Source organism: Ornithorhynchus anatinus, chromosome 5, assembly GCF_004115215.2.
Source record: "Ornithorhynchus anatinus isolate Pmale09 chromosome 5, mOrnAna1.pri.v4, whole genome shotgun sequence".
NCBI lineage: Eukaryota > Metazoa > Chordata > Mammalia > Monotremata > Ornithorhynchidae > Ornithorhynchus > Ornithorhynchus anatinus.
This window is the reverse complement of record NC_041732.1, coordinates 9,145,678-9,159,228: the sequence shown is the minus strand read 5'-3', so window position 1 is coordinate 9,159,228 and position 13,551 is coordinate 9,145,678. Positions and strand designations below refer to the sequence as shown.

The window sequence follows — 13,551 nt, the reverse complement described above, 5'->3', positions numbered from 1 at the left end:
CCTAATTGACTTGATTGAATCAACAAAGAAAAAACAGTCTCGGGGAGGGGATCGATCCCGGGTCTGCATCTGCTTGACCCGAGCTCAGAAATCACTCCTGTTCTAAGCCAGCCCCGCCACCTGGCAAACTGCAAACAGATGTCCCGTGTCCCTCGTTAGGACTTTAACGGTCACCGTCACCCGACGCTTTCGCTCAGATGTTCTACAACTGAACCTTAAACGTCCGCTAATGGCTCGGAACTGCATTTTGCAAGTCGGAAAAATTAACGAATCGGAAGATGGGTTTGGGAAGAGCCATCCCAAGGCAAGGCATTCGGGCCACGGAGAGAGTCGGCCTTCTCCTGGTTTTGGTTTGAGCTGGTCTTCCTATTCGTTGCAGCGTGCAGTGCTTCGCTAATTAGCCGCTATTAAGCCTCGACGCGGACCACCGAGTCGGCGGGGTAAACTTCAGACATCGCAAATTAGTACAGTAGGAATTAGCCTGATTCTATTATTGATTATAGGAAACAGCCCATTAGGCTACGTGGATACAGTTCGGCGTCGGGAAAGCGAGGAGATGAAAGCAATTTCTGTTTCTAATTACATCCTCCAGGAGCTTAACCAAGGTCTCAATACTGGTAATACTAGTGGGTGAGAACCCCATGGTCTCAGAAGTCTGTGATGAAGGCCCATTAACGGAAGGGGGGAAGGGGTGGGGAATGAGGTGGAGGAGAAAGAAGTGGAGGGAGAGATGAAGGAGGAAGAAGTGGAGGAGGAGGAAGAAGAGGAGGAAGAAGAAGAGGTGAAGTGGAAGAGGAGGGTGAGGAGGAGGAAAAAGAGGAAGGAGGGAAGGGAAGGGAAGGGAAGGGAAGGGAAGGGAAGGGAAGGGAAGGGAAGGGAAGGGAAGGGAAGGGAAGGGAAGGGAAGGGAAGGGAAGGGAAGGGAAGGGAAGGGAAGGGAAGGGAAGGGAAGGGAAGGGAAGGGAAGGGAAGGAAGGGAAGGGAAGGGAAGGGAAGGGAAAGGGAAGGGAAGGGAAGGGAAGGGAAGGGAGGACGAGAGAAGGAAGAGGAGGAAGATGAGAAGAAGGAAGTGAAGAAGGAGGAGGGAAAAGAAGGTGAGGATGAAGGGGAGGAGGAGAAGGGAAAGAATGAGTGGGAGAAGGAGGAGGGAAAAGAGAATAAGGGGAGGGGGGAGGGGGAGAAGGGAGAGGAGACGAGTAGTAGTATCCATCGCCGAATTCTGTCGATTTTATCCACGATATCACTAAAACCCATCCTTTCCTCTCCGTCCATACTGCTACCACATCAATCCAAGCCCTTAACCTATCCTGCCTTGATTACTACATCGGCCTCCTTGCTGCCCTCCCTGACTCCCGTCTCTCGCGACTCCAGACCCTACTTCTGCTGCCCAGATCATTTTTCTACAACAACGCTCCTTCCAGGTTTTCGCACTCCTCGAGAATCTCCCACGGTTGCCCATCCACTTGCACATCCAACCGAAACTCCCTTCCATCAATCACCTTGCCCTTTCCTATCTCATTTCGTTAGTGTCCCACTGCAGCCCCGCCCACACACTTCTCTCTATGACCCAACCTAATCGCTGTACCTCAGTGTCGTCTATCTCTCCGCCGACCTCTGGCCCACGTCCTGCCTCCGGCCAGGGACGCCCTCCTTCCTCGTATCCGACAGGCAATCACTCTCCCCGTCTTCAAAGCCTTACTGAAGGCACATCTCCTCCAAGAGGCCTTCCCTCACTAGGTCCTCTTTTCCTTTCCTTCCATTCCCTTCTGTGTCATTCCCTGACTTGTTCCCGTTATTCACCCCCCCCCCCGACCCCCCAGCCCCACGGCGCTTACGTACCTATCTGCAATTTGTTTACTCCTACTGATGTCTGTCTCCCGCTCTGGACCGTAAGCTTCTCGTGGGCAGGGAACGCGTCTGTTCTTTTGTACTCTCCCAAGAGCTTAGTACAGTGCTCTGAACACATACAATAAATACAACTGACCGACCGACTATTATTACTACTACTGCTACTACTGTGCACTGCTCTCAGCAGACCAGGACGAGGCTCCCCAAAGGGAGTGGGGTGCGGGGGGGACTGACGCTCACCTCCCCAGGACCCCCTCCCCACACCCCGTACAAGGAACCCGGCTTCCGGTCTCCCAGAGAGCTGTGAATTTGAAAGAACTGAATTCAACCGACACATAAAAGCAACACATGCAACTACTTAAAGGCCCATTAATATCGCGGGCCGGGCCCGGGCCAGGCGGGGGGGGGGGGAGGGGAACCGAGGCCTGGCCAGAGTCGAATTGAGCATTTCTGGCCCCATCTCTGAAGTGGCCTATTATGTGTCATCAGGAAACTTGAGGAAGAGGGAAAAAAAACAGGCCGGGATCAAAGCCCCTTTTGTCAACTCCTTACAGATTAATGGAGGACAGATTTTGCACTTGGAGCCCTCGTCTGCGTGGCGGGGGGCCGAGAGTTCTCGCCGTCCCGTCGTGGTCGGGCGGCCGACCGCGCTGGACCGCCTCCCAGAGTGCTCTCTGGTCACCCCGAGGTCATCCCAAATGAGCCAGAAAGGGGCTTCCGTCCCCCAGGCTTACCGGTTGGCCCTGCCCTGCTGGAAGGTCAAGTCCCTCTTGGGGTGTTCCCACAGCGAGAGAAAGAGGCCCTTGTGCCGGTCGATCGGCTAAACAAAGAGTCAATTTGTTCTCCGAGCCAGGTCGCGGCGGTGTGGCCCTTTGGAGAGAGAAGAGGGCCGGGCCACAGGAGACCCGGGCTCTAATCCCAGTTGTGCCTCCGGCTTGCTGAGTGACCTTAGCCTAGTCACTTAACCTCTCTGAGCCTCTGTTACCTCATCTGTGAAATGGGGATTGAGACTGTGAGCCCCGTGTGTTAGACGGGGCCCGTCTCTAACCTGATCAGCTTGTAGCCACCCCATGATTTAGAAAAGCGCTTGACACATAGTAAGCGCTTAACAAATACTATCATTAGTATCATCATCATTATTATTTCTGTCATCCGTAAAATGGGGCGAGGATCCCTGCTCTCCTTTACCTCTCAGATTATGAGCCCTGGCTGGAGCAAGGACTGTGTCCTAACCACCCCGGTGTTTAGTACATAGTGAGCACTTAATAAATACCCCAACTATTCACACCTGAACAAATACTTTTTCAGGGATCTAAATTCAGATCTCTCATTCCTTCTTTGTCTCCCCCTCCAGACTGTAAGCTCCTCGTGGGCAGGGAAAGCATCTACCAACTCTGTTATATTGTACTCTCCCAAGTGCTTAGTACAGTGTTGTGCACACTATAAGCATTTGGTAGATGTTATGGATCGACTGATCGATTGGACCGTCATTATCTCTCTGCTACTCGGTGGGCCTCGGAGATGTAACATGCTCCACGGTAAGCAAACAGAGTTTGGAATCCGCATCTTATTGATGGCATACCATCTGCCATCTGGTTTGGAGGGAGGAGAGAAAGAAGAAAACCAATTCTGTTGGGTTTTTCTCTCTTTATTTTTTTTTCCCCTTGTGAAAATATTCTGAGGTTGGGATCTGACAGTCTCAGTTTGGTTAAAAAAAAACCCACCTAGTTTCCTATGCGGTTCACAACACGGGGAGACGTCGAACTTTCAAATAAATGTTGGAGGCTTCTTTGGTTTTTCCATCTGCTAGCCAGCCTGCTCTGTGAAAATTGAAGATATACATATGCAAATATTCACAGTCAGCTTCCAAGAGCGAAAGAATTTTTATGATGTAACCACAAGAAGAGGCTTTTCGGTGTCGACACTGTGCAGCGGAGCAAAGGGCTTAAACACTGCATATGGTAATGGGACTCATGAAAATGAAGGCTCAGGGTGCCCTTACTTCGTGATGAAAAGCAGACCTCACCTTGAAAGCTTTTGACTTTTGGAGCTGCCGAGCTTTTAATGACTTGGGAAACGAAAAATTCTGGTGCCAATAATCTAATTCTCCCCATAACCCACAGGATGTTGTCTTCTGAGAGACTGGTATTTTTTTGAGCACTGAGTTATGGGGGGCAGGGGAGGGAAGGGAAGGGAAGGGGGAAGGGAAGGGCAGTGTGGGCTAGTGGAAAGTGCAAAAGAAAGGAAGAGAGGAGATCCGGGCTCAAGTTCCAGCTCTGCCACCAGCCTACTGTATGGCCTTCTGTTTTTTTTTTTCTTTTTTATGGCATCTGTTAAGCACTTACTTTATGTCGAGCACTGTTCTAAGTGGCATTTGGTAAGCGTTTACTATGTGGCAGGCGCTGAAGTAAGAGCTGGGGTAATTATTATTATTAAGTGCCGTCGAGTCGTTGCCGATCCATAGCGACTCATGGATATACTTTCTCCAGAACGTCCTGTCCTCTGCCATAATTCGCAACCTTTCTAATGGTTCTTCCGTTATCGTTGTTATGGTCTCTATCCATCTTGCTGCCGGTCTGTCTCTTCCACGTTTTCCCCGGATTTTTTCCTAGCGCTAGTGTCTTCTCCAGAGAATTAATCTCTGGAGATTAATGAGAGCTGGGGTAGATACAAGCTAATCAGGGTGAACACAGTCTCCGTCCCAGGTGGGGCTCGTCTTCATCCTCACTTTACAGATAAGGGAACTGAGGTACACAGAAGTGAAGTGACTCGCCTAAGGTCACACAGCAGACAAGTGGCAGAGCCTGGATTAGAACCCAGGTCCTTCTGACTCCCAGATCCGTGCTCTATCCCCTAGGCCACGCTTGCTTCCCTGCCTACAATGAGTTCTTCAGAATCCCAACTCTCAGGATAAACATGAGGCTGGGAGAGCTAGGCTGGTCCCCAGTTAGAGCTATGAGGGTCTCAAGATTCAGTAATAATAATAAATAATAATAACAACAATAATAATAAGGACTTGGCGGGAACAGGGTGATCAGATCCAACACAGTTCTTGTCCTTCCCAGGTTCCCTCATGTAAGATGCATGCCATGCGGGTATCTTATTCCCATTTTACAGATGAAGAGACTGAGGCCCAGAGAGGTGAAAGGGCTTGCCCAAGGTCACACAGTAGGTCGGTGGTAGAGTGGTAATTAGATTCAGATCTCCTGACTTCCTGTCCCTCACTCGTTCCACAAAGCCACACTGGCTCTAAAATCATTTTTGTCAGCTCTATTGTACTGTCCTCTCCCAAGTACTTAGTACAATGCTCTGCACAGTAAATGCTCAATAAATACCACTGATTGAGGGATTAAGTGGTTTCTATGAAAGACACTGAGAAAAGGATTGCTTTTTGTCCTACAGATCTTGGAGTTTATTTCGTTCTTGTTTCATTTCAGTAGCTCTTAATGAGTTTCTTCAAAATGCGTTGTATAAAGATGGCTAATTAGGAGTCCGATCACTATAATTCCCTCCAGATTATCGGTCCATGTGAGGTCTCTGAAAAATCTTCCTCTATTTCATTTCATTTATTAATTTTTTATGCTCTGATACCAAGCCCAAGTCAGATTTGCCAAATATCAAAATTGGATTGGAAGGTCGCTGTGGAAAGGGAATGTGTCTGCTTATTGTTACACTGTGCTTTCCCAAGTGCTTAGTATAGTGCTCTGCGCATGATAAGCACTCAAGAAATACGATTGAATGAATGAATGAATGAATGAATGCATGAATGAATGCAAGAAGTGGAGTTGTAGGAAATAAGGAAAATATTTCATTCATTTCATCACCGTCTTCCAGCCGTTTGGTCTTTCAGACTAAAGCGATTCGCCATTCGTTCTGTGCTGCACTGTAGATGTCCGTAGCAAGATCAGGAACTACACTACACTGCATGTTAACTGGGGAAGCACTTGACAGATTTAAAGAAATCCTAAACACCTTCTATCTCCCGCCCAACTGCCATTTCAGCACCTCTGCATCACCTAAACACTTGAGCAGTCATACCTCTTCACTCATTGCACTCACGGCACGTATCTTTCTACTCGCCCGGCTTCCCTCTTCCTGTAATTTATTTCTGGGTCTTCCTCCCCTGCTAGGTTACAAATCTCTTAAGGTAGGGATTGTGACCACTAAGTCTATCAATAATGAGAGCGAAATTGGTTAAACACTTATTCCACTCCAAACACTGAGGTAAATACAAGATAATACGGTCCGATTGAGCCCCTGTTCCACATGGGGCTCCCGTTTTAAGGATGAGGGAGGACAAATGTTGAAATTTTATTTTACAGCTAAGGAACCTGAGGTCCAAAGAAGTAAATGACTTGCCCAGGGTCATACCGCAGGCAACTGACAGGGTCAGGATTAGAACCCAGGTTCTCTGACTCCCAGGCCCAGGCTCTTTCCTCTAGAACACACTGTTTTTTGCTGGTTTTTCTTTTGCGTTCTCCCAAGTGCTTTGAACTCTACTCTGCACACAATAAGCACTTAATAAATACTATCATTATTATTACTACAACTACTATTTCTACTTCTACTTCTAGTAAGCAGTCAATAAACACCATTCATTTATTCATTCATTCAATCATATTTATTAAGTGCTTACTGTGTGCAGAGCACTGTACTAAGCACTTGGAAGAGTCGTTGTTGTCTTACGTTGTCGAGTCAGGTCCGACGCATAGCGACGCCATAGACACATCGCTCCCAGAATGTCCCACTTCCACCTGCAATCGTTCTGGTAGATTATCCATAGAGTTTTCTTGGTAAAAATATGAAAGTAGTTTACCACCGCCTCCTTCCGCGCAGTAAACTTGAGTCTCCGCCCTCGACTCTCTCTCTCATGCCGCCGCTGCCCAGGTCGGGTGAGTTTTGACTTTTAGAAGATTGCCATGCCTTCCTTTCAAACCCGAAATGGCCACCGTAAGGCATAAAGCCGGCTGAACATACATACTTCTCTTCCTTTTTCCCTTCTCTTTCTCCTTTTCCAAGTTTACCACTCTAAACCTGGAGCTTTTAGAGCCTCTTGGGAAATCTGCCACTGTCTCCATCAAAAATGACCAGAGAAGAGGAATGAGAAGCAGTGTGGCCTAATGGCTGGAACATGGACTAGGAGTCAGAGGACCTGGGTTCTAATCCTGACCCTGTCAGTTGCCTGCGGCAAAATCGGCAAAAGCTTCACCATTTGTCTCCTCCATGACGTGGGGCAAGTCAGTTCACTTTTCGGGGACTCAGTCACCTCATCTGCAAAATGGGGATTGAGGCTGTGAGCCCCACGTAGGACAGGTACCGTGTCCAACCTGATTACCTTTTATCTACCCCAGCATTTAGTACAGTGTCTGCCACAAAGTAAGTGCTTAACAAGTACCATTAAAAAAAAAATGAGCATTTTGATATTCACTCCCAGCCCCAAATCACTTACGTCCATGTCCTTATACTCTGCCACTTTTCCTATCTGTAATTTATTTTCACGTTGCTCTCCACCATTACTAGATCGTAAGCTCCTTTTCTATGGTATTAGCTCAGCGCTTCTTAAGTGCCAGGCCCCGTAAGCTCCTTGAGAGCAGGAATTGTGTCTACCAACGCTGTCGTTTTGTTCTCCCTTGGTGGTCAGCACGGCACTCTGTACACAGCAAGCCTCAATACTTTCCACCGATTGATACGGAGAGGCCTTTATTTGCACTTTCAACCTAAGTCTCCCCATGAGCTGCCAAAATCAAAGCACTTTAAAAAAGTAAACCTCCTGGGAAATCCCCACCGTTGGTTTATTAAGAGAGAAAGTCGATGACTTGTCCCAAGAGGCAGGGCTCACAGCCGAACAGAGGCCATCGCTGACCAGACAGAAAATCCGTCAGAAAACATCTGCTTTGCCACAGGGCCTCTTGAGAGGCAGCTCCGCGTCATCCTTTCCCACAGACGCTGAACCCCGAAGCCCCGGAAGCGAGACGTAGCCAGAGCTTCTAAGGAGCGGAGGCCTCCGACAATAGACAGACGTCAAAGGATGAAGCGACGAAGCGACGAAGCGAACTCCGGCCCTCAGATACAAGACTGCCATGTCACCTCTAAAACCACCAGGTGGGAAGGACCTCCGGCTCCGGCTGACTGACGGTCAATCCTATTTATTGGGTGCTTATTCTAAGCACTGGGGTAGATATGAGGTGATCAGGTTGTCCCACGTGGGGCTCACAGTCCTCATCCCCATTTTACAGGTGAGGTGACTGAGGCACAGAGAAGTTAAGTGACTTGCTCAAAGTCCCACAGCTGATAAGTGGCGGAGCCGGGATTAGAACGCACGCCCTCCGACTCCCAATCCTGTGCTCTTTCCACTAAACCACGCTGCTTCTCTAAGTGCTTGGGAGAGTACAGTTTCTGAAGGGTGCAGGAGAAAGAGTGGCCAGGGACTTTTCTAGAGGTCTGCAACTTCAGGGTGCGAAACAGAGTAACTAAGAATAAACCTTGGCCAACAAGCCAACTGAGAAGTGGCGTGGCCAGGTGGAAAGAGCACAGGTCTGGCCGTCTGGAGACATGGGTTACACCTAATACTGTCCTGTACTCTCCTAAGTGTTTAGTACAGGGCTCTCCCACAGTAAATGCTCAATAACTGTGATTGACTGATTGATCGACTGCTACTTCTGGCTCCGCCAGTTACCTGCCGGGTGATCTTGGGTGAGCCACTTAACTCCTCTGTGCCTCCATTTCCCTACTTGGGGATTCCATACCTCTTCTCCCTCCCCTTAGGCTACGAGCTCCACATGGGAGCTGTGTCCTACCTCATTATCTTGACAAGAATACGAATATTCATTCAATAGTATTTCATTCAGTAGTATTTACTGAGCGCTTATTATGCGCAGAGCACTGTACTAAGCGCTTGGAATGTACAATTTGGCAACATATAGACTAATAATAATAAAAATAATGGCATTTGTTAAGCCTTTGTAGCCAAGCTCTTTTCTAAGTGCTGGAGTAGAGACAAGATAAGCAGGTTAGACACAGTCACTGTTTCACAGGGGGCTCACAACCCAAATAGGTGGATGCACAGGAATTGAATCTCTATTTTGTATTTTGTATTTTATTTTGTATTTTCTATTTTAAGTCCCTGCGCTTAGTACAGTTCTTGGCACACGATAAGCACTTAACAGATATTATTAGGTGAGGACAAAAGGGAATGAGAACACCCTACCTTAGCCTGGATATAATTTATTCTTATTTTCAGCATCTAAGTACATGTGGATATTTGTATTTGTATTCGTATTCTGCTATTTCATCCTGATATATTTGACTGCTTCCTGTTATTACCCATATACATCCCCCCCATTCCCACTCTTTTTAAATAATATATCTCCCTCATCAGATTGTAAGCTCCTTGAGGGCAATTAATCAATCAATTAATCCATCAGTCGCATTTATTAAGTGCCTAGACTGTGCAGAAAATTCTGCTTAGTGCTTGGGACCGTGCCATGCAATGCAGTGTAATGACCCGACCTCTGACCTCAAGAACCTTACAATCCCAAAGGTCTAATAATAAAAATGGTAACCTTGGCGTGTGTTAAGTGCTTACTATGTGACAAGCACTGTATTAAGCTCAGGGGTAGACACAAGATAGTGAGGTCCTCCTAGGCCACCACTCTTTCCACCTTCAAAGCCTAACTGAGGTCACAACTTCTCCTAGACGTCTTCCCCGAATAAGCCCTCTTTTCCCCAGCTCCCTCTCCCTTTAGAGAAGCAGCGTGGCTTAGTGGAAAGAGCATGGGCTTGGAAGTCAGAGGCTGTGGGTTCTAATCCCCACTCTGCCGCTTTTCAGCTGTGTGACTTTGGGCAAGTCACTTAATCTCTCTGGGCCTCAGTTACCTCCTCTGTAAAACGGGGATTAAGACTGTGAGCCCCACGTGGGACAACCTGATTACCTTGTATCTACCCCAGAGCTTAGAACAGTGCTTGGCCCATGGTAAGTGCTTAACAAATAGTGCTATTATTATTTTGCATCGTCTATCCACTCGGATTTGGGACCTTTGGAGATTTGATATTCGCCTCACCCCCAACACCATAGCATTTGTGTACAAATCTTCAAATTATGTATTATAATAATAATAATGATGGCATCTGTTAAGCGCTTACTATGTGTGAAGCACTGTTCTAAGCGCTGGATATATTACCTATTTATTCCTATGAACATGTGTCTCCTCTGCTAGACTGTAAGCTCGTTATGGGCAGGGAACGTGTCCACTAATTCTTGTTTCCTTGGGTTTTCCTGCCTCTGCCTCTCCTGAGGGTCACTTTTTTATGGTATTTGTGAAGTGCTTACTATATACCAGGCACTGTACTAAGCCCTGGGATGGATCCCAGATAGTCGGGCCAGACACAGTCTCTGTTCCGCACGGGGCTCATGGTCTAAGTAGAAGGGAGGAGGTTTCGATCTAACCAATCGACCAATGGGTAGATAACTTGCCCGAGTCCACACGGTAGACAAGCGGAGGAGCCGGGATGAAAAACCAGGTCCTATTGACTCTCGGGCCCATGCTCTACCCATTAGGCCACTCCGCGTCTCACACTATGCTTGAGCTGATTAGCTAGTAACTAACCCAGTGCTCAGTATAGTGCTTGACACACAGTCAGCACTTAACCCACATCACAATTAATTACTAGCGTGGCCCCTTATGGCACCAGAGAAAACCAGACGTGGAAACACACGTGAACTCAGGAAGCAGCATGGCTTAGAGGATACAGCACAGGCCTGGGAATCAGAAGGACTGGGGTTCTAATCCAGACTCCGCCACTTGTCTGCTGTGTGACCTTAGGGAGGTCGCTTCATTTTTCTGTGCCTCGGTTACCTCCTCTGTAAAATGGGGATTAAGACTGTGAGTCCCATGTGGGACAGGGACTGTGTCCAACCTGATTACCTTGTATCTACCCCAGTGCTTGGAACAGTGCTTGAAGCACAGTAAGCGTTTATCAAATACCATTATCATTATTAATATTATTAACTCACATGCACCATGCTGGACACACAGCGTAAGGGGTAAAGCCCGGGGCACCATTTTGCAGAAGTACTTCTGGATCCCCTTACCCAAAATATTTTTCTGGGGGGACCCTGCCGTCCCTTCCCTCCACCCCGCCCCGAACCCTACGTACTTGTTGGAGGACCAATGCTTTCCCCTCCCAGTTCGCTGTGGACACGGGCGCTACTTCCAAGCCATGGAAATCGGCAGCTGCAGCTGAGGCAGAATGAGGCCGTGTGGCCTAGTGGAAAGAGCACGGGCCTGGCAGTCAGAGGACCTGGGTTCTTATCCTGACTCTGCCACTTACCTGCCATGTGACCTTGAGCGAGTCACTTCACTTCCCGGTGCCTCAGTTCCCTCATCAGTAAAATGGGGACGGAGACTGTGAGTCCTATGAGGGAAAGGGATTGTGTCCGACCCGATCATCTCGTATCTACCCCAGCGCTTAGTACAATGCCTGGCACATAATAAGCGCTTAATAAATACCACAATTGATTATTATCATCACTGAAAATTAAAAACAGCAGACATAGAGGTATCCGGTATCGGAGTTGTACCAGGCGGAGGACGGATCAGCGAACCAGCGGACCGGATGATAGAAAAACGGACAGCCGGCCACTCCAATCGAGGCCGTCATGTGAGACTGGCTGAGTGCACCACGGCGCAGACGAAACCCAGAACTAATCCCGCTGATGAGCCTTTGGAGATGGAACCACACAGGATAGGCCCCTGCTATCTAAATCCTGCAGGTGTTAGCTCACCCAGACCCAATCGCTTCGAACCATCCCGAAAATGCCAACTTAAAGAGCCTCCGAAAAGGGTTAAGCAATAGATCGGTTTCCTAGGCGCCGCATATTCTCGAATCCTGCATCATTTTTGTCATTAATATTTTCAAACAGCTCATTTGACATTTTTCCATTTAATGAGCTCGCAGACGGAGGAGAACTGCCTTTTCGGAGGACTGTGACATTCAGAGTAATTTCGGTTTTTTCCATATCTGGCAAGGGTTTTATTCCCACTTCTCTTTGGCACCCTTGATTTTCCGGACATCTTATTAGGGCAAAGGATGGAGGAGATTTACCCAACACAAATGATACTGGGAAACTGGCATCTGGGCCCTTCTGCCGCTCTTAAACACAAGCCCAGCCTCCTCCACGCCTGGTTTTTAAAAAGTATTTCCAACGGAACAGACCAACGTCACAGGATAATGCTTTCCTGTTGCCTCGCCGACATCGAGGCAAAATTCAAAACATCGATCAAAGTATAAGTGTTCCCAGAAAGATGGAATGGGATATTAAGAGGAGAAGACAATAGCTGTGCGACAATTTTCTTTTCCAAATGACAAATAATTACTGCTCTATCATCAGATGATTAAGAAATAAAGGAAAATAGACAAATTAAGCCTATCGATTTTTTTCTTTTTCCCAGATCTGGGAGGTGCGGTTGCTTAATGTACCGTAATTGAAAAATTGCATCCTAATTAGCTTCAGACACCAGAGAATTGCCTGGTTCTGAGGCTTGGGCCAATCAGAAACCAACACAATCACGGAATCTGCCGCTATTAAAGTTTACTGTCGGTTTCAGGAGGAATCGTGTGCGCTTTTCAAGCGAATTAAGAAAGTGAGAGAGTCTTCAACTAGCCCGGCACCGGCGGGGAATTCATTACTTAATACTTTTCATCTGCGATCATCAATCACAGATTTCCTCTGCCTATCAACAACTCCAGTTACTCTCCCGAAATGAACCCAGATTTCTAATCTCCAAGGTGTCAATAGCCACCCGGCTCCGCTCGGCCTGATGAAGTTTATCGAGCGGTAGTCAGATTCCCTCTCTTGCGGTGAAACCTCCCCCGGCCTCGGGTGGGGGTTGATTAATAATAATAATAATAATTGCGGTATTTGTTAAAAACTTCCTGCCTGCCAGGCACTCTACTAAGCACTGGGGTAACTACAAGAAAATTGGGTTGGACACAGTCCCTGCCCCACATGGGGCTCACAGTCTAAGCAGGAAGGAGAACAGGTATTGAATCCCCATTTTACAGTTGAAGAAATCATGGCACAGAGCAGTTAAGTGACTGGCCCAAGCTTACACAGCAGGCAAGTGGCGGAGTCGGGACTTGAACCCAGGTTCTCTGACTCCCAGGCCCGGGCTCTTTCCACGAGGCCACGCTGCTTCCCACGTATAATCGACTGAACGTACACATCTCTAAACTCAGTTTCTCCCTCCAACCTGTTTTTTATTTTGATTTTAGTGTCTGTCTCCTCCTACTAGACTGCAAACTCCTGAGGGCAGTGATCATGTCTCCCTCCCTATTGTACTCTGCCAAGTGCTTACTGCCGAGCTTTATTCACTCAATCAGTCCATCATATGTATTGAGCACTTAATGTGCGCAGGTCCCTGTACTAAGCACTTGGGAGAATGGACTGTTGCAGAGTTGGTAGTCGCATTCCCTGCCCACAGTGAGTTTACAGTCTTCACCTAACAGAGAAACCAGCATGGTGTAGTGGATAGTATACAGACCTGAGAGTCAGGAGGACCTGGGTTCTAATCCTGGCTCCACCGCTTGTTTGCTCGAGCCAGTCACTTCACTTCTCCGGGCCTCAGTTACCTCATCTGTAAAATGGGCATTAAGACTGTGAGTCCCACGTAGGACATGGGCTGCGTCCATCCCAATTGTATCT

At 47.8% G+C, this 13,551-nt stretch overlaps 1 long non-coding RNA gene across 1 annotated transcript; it reads left to right on the top strand.

Annotated features, from left to right (window-relative positions):
- Positions 1–244: 244 nt before the first annotated feature.
- Positions 245–12,267, top strand: LOC114812258. Its single transcript, XR_003759921.2, has 3 exons — positions 245–440; positions 7,791–7,949; positions 11,395–12,267. It is a non-coding gene; the product is annotated as an uncharacterized LOC114812258 (long non-coding RNA).
- The last annotated feature ends 1,284 nt before the right edge of the window (positions 12,268–13,551 follow it).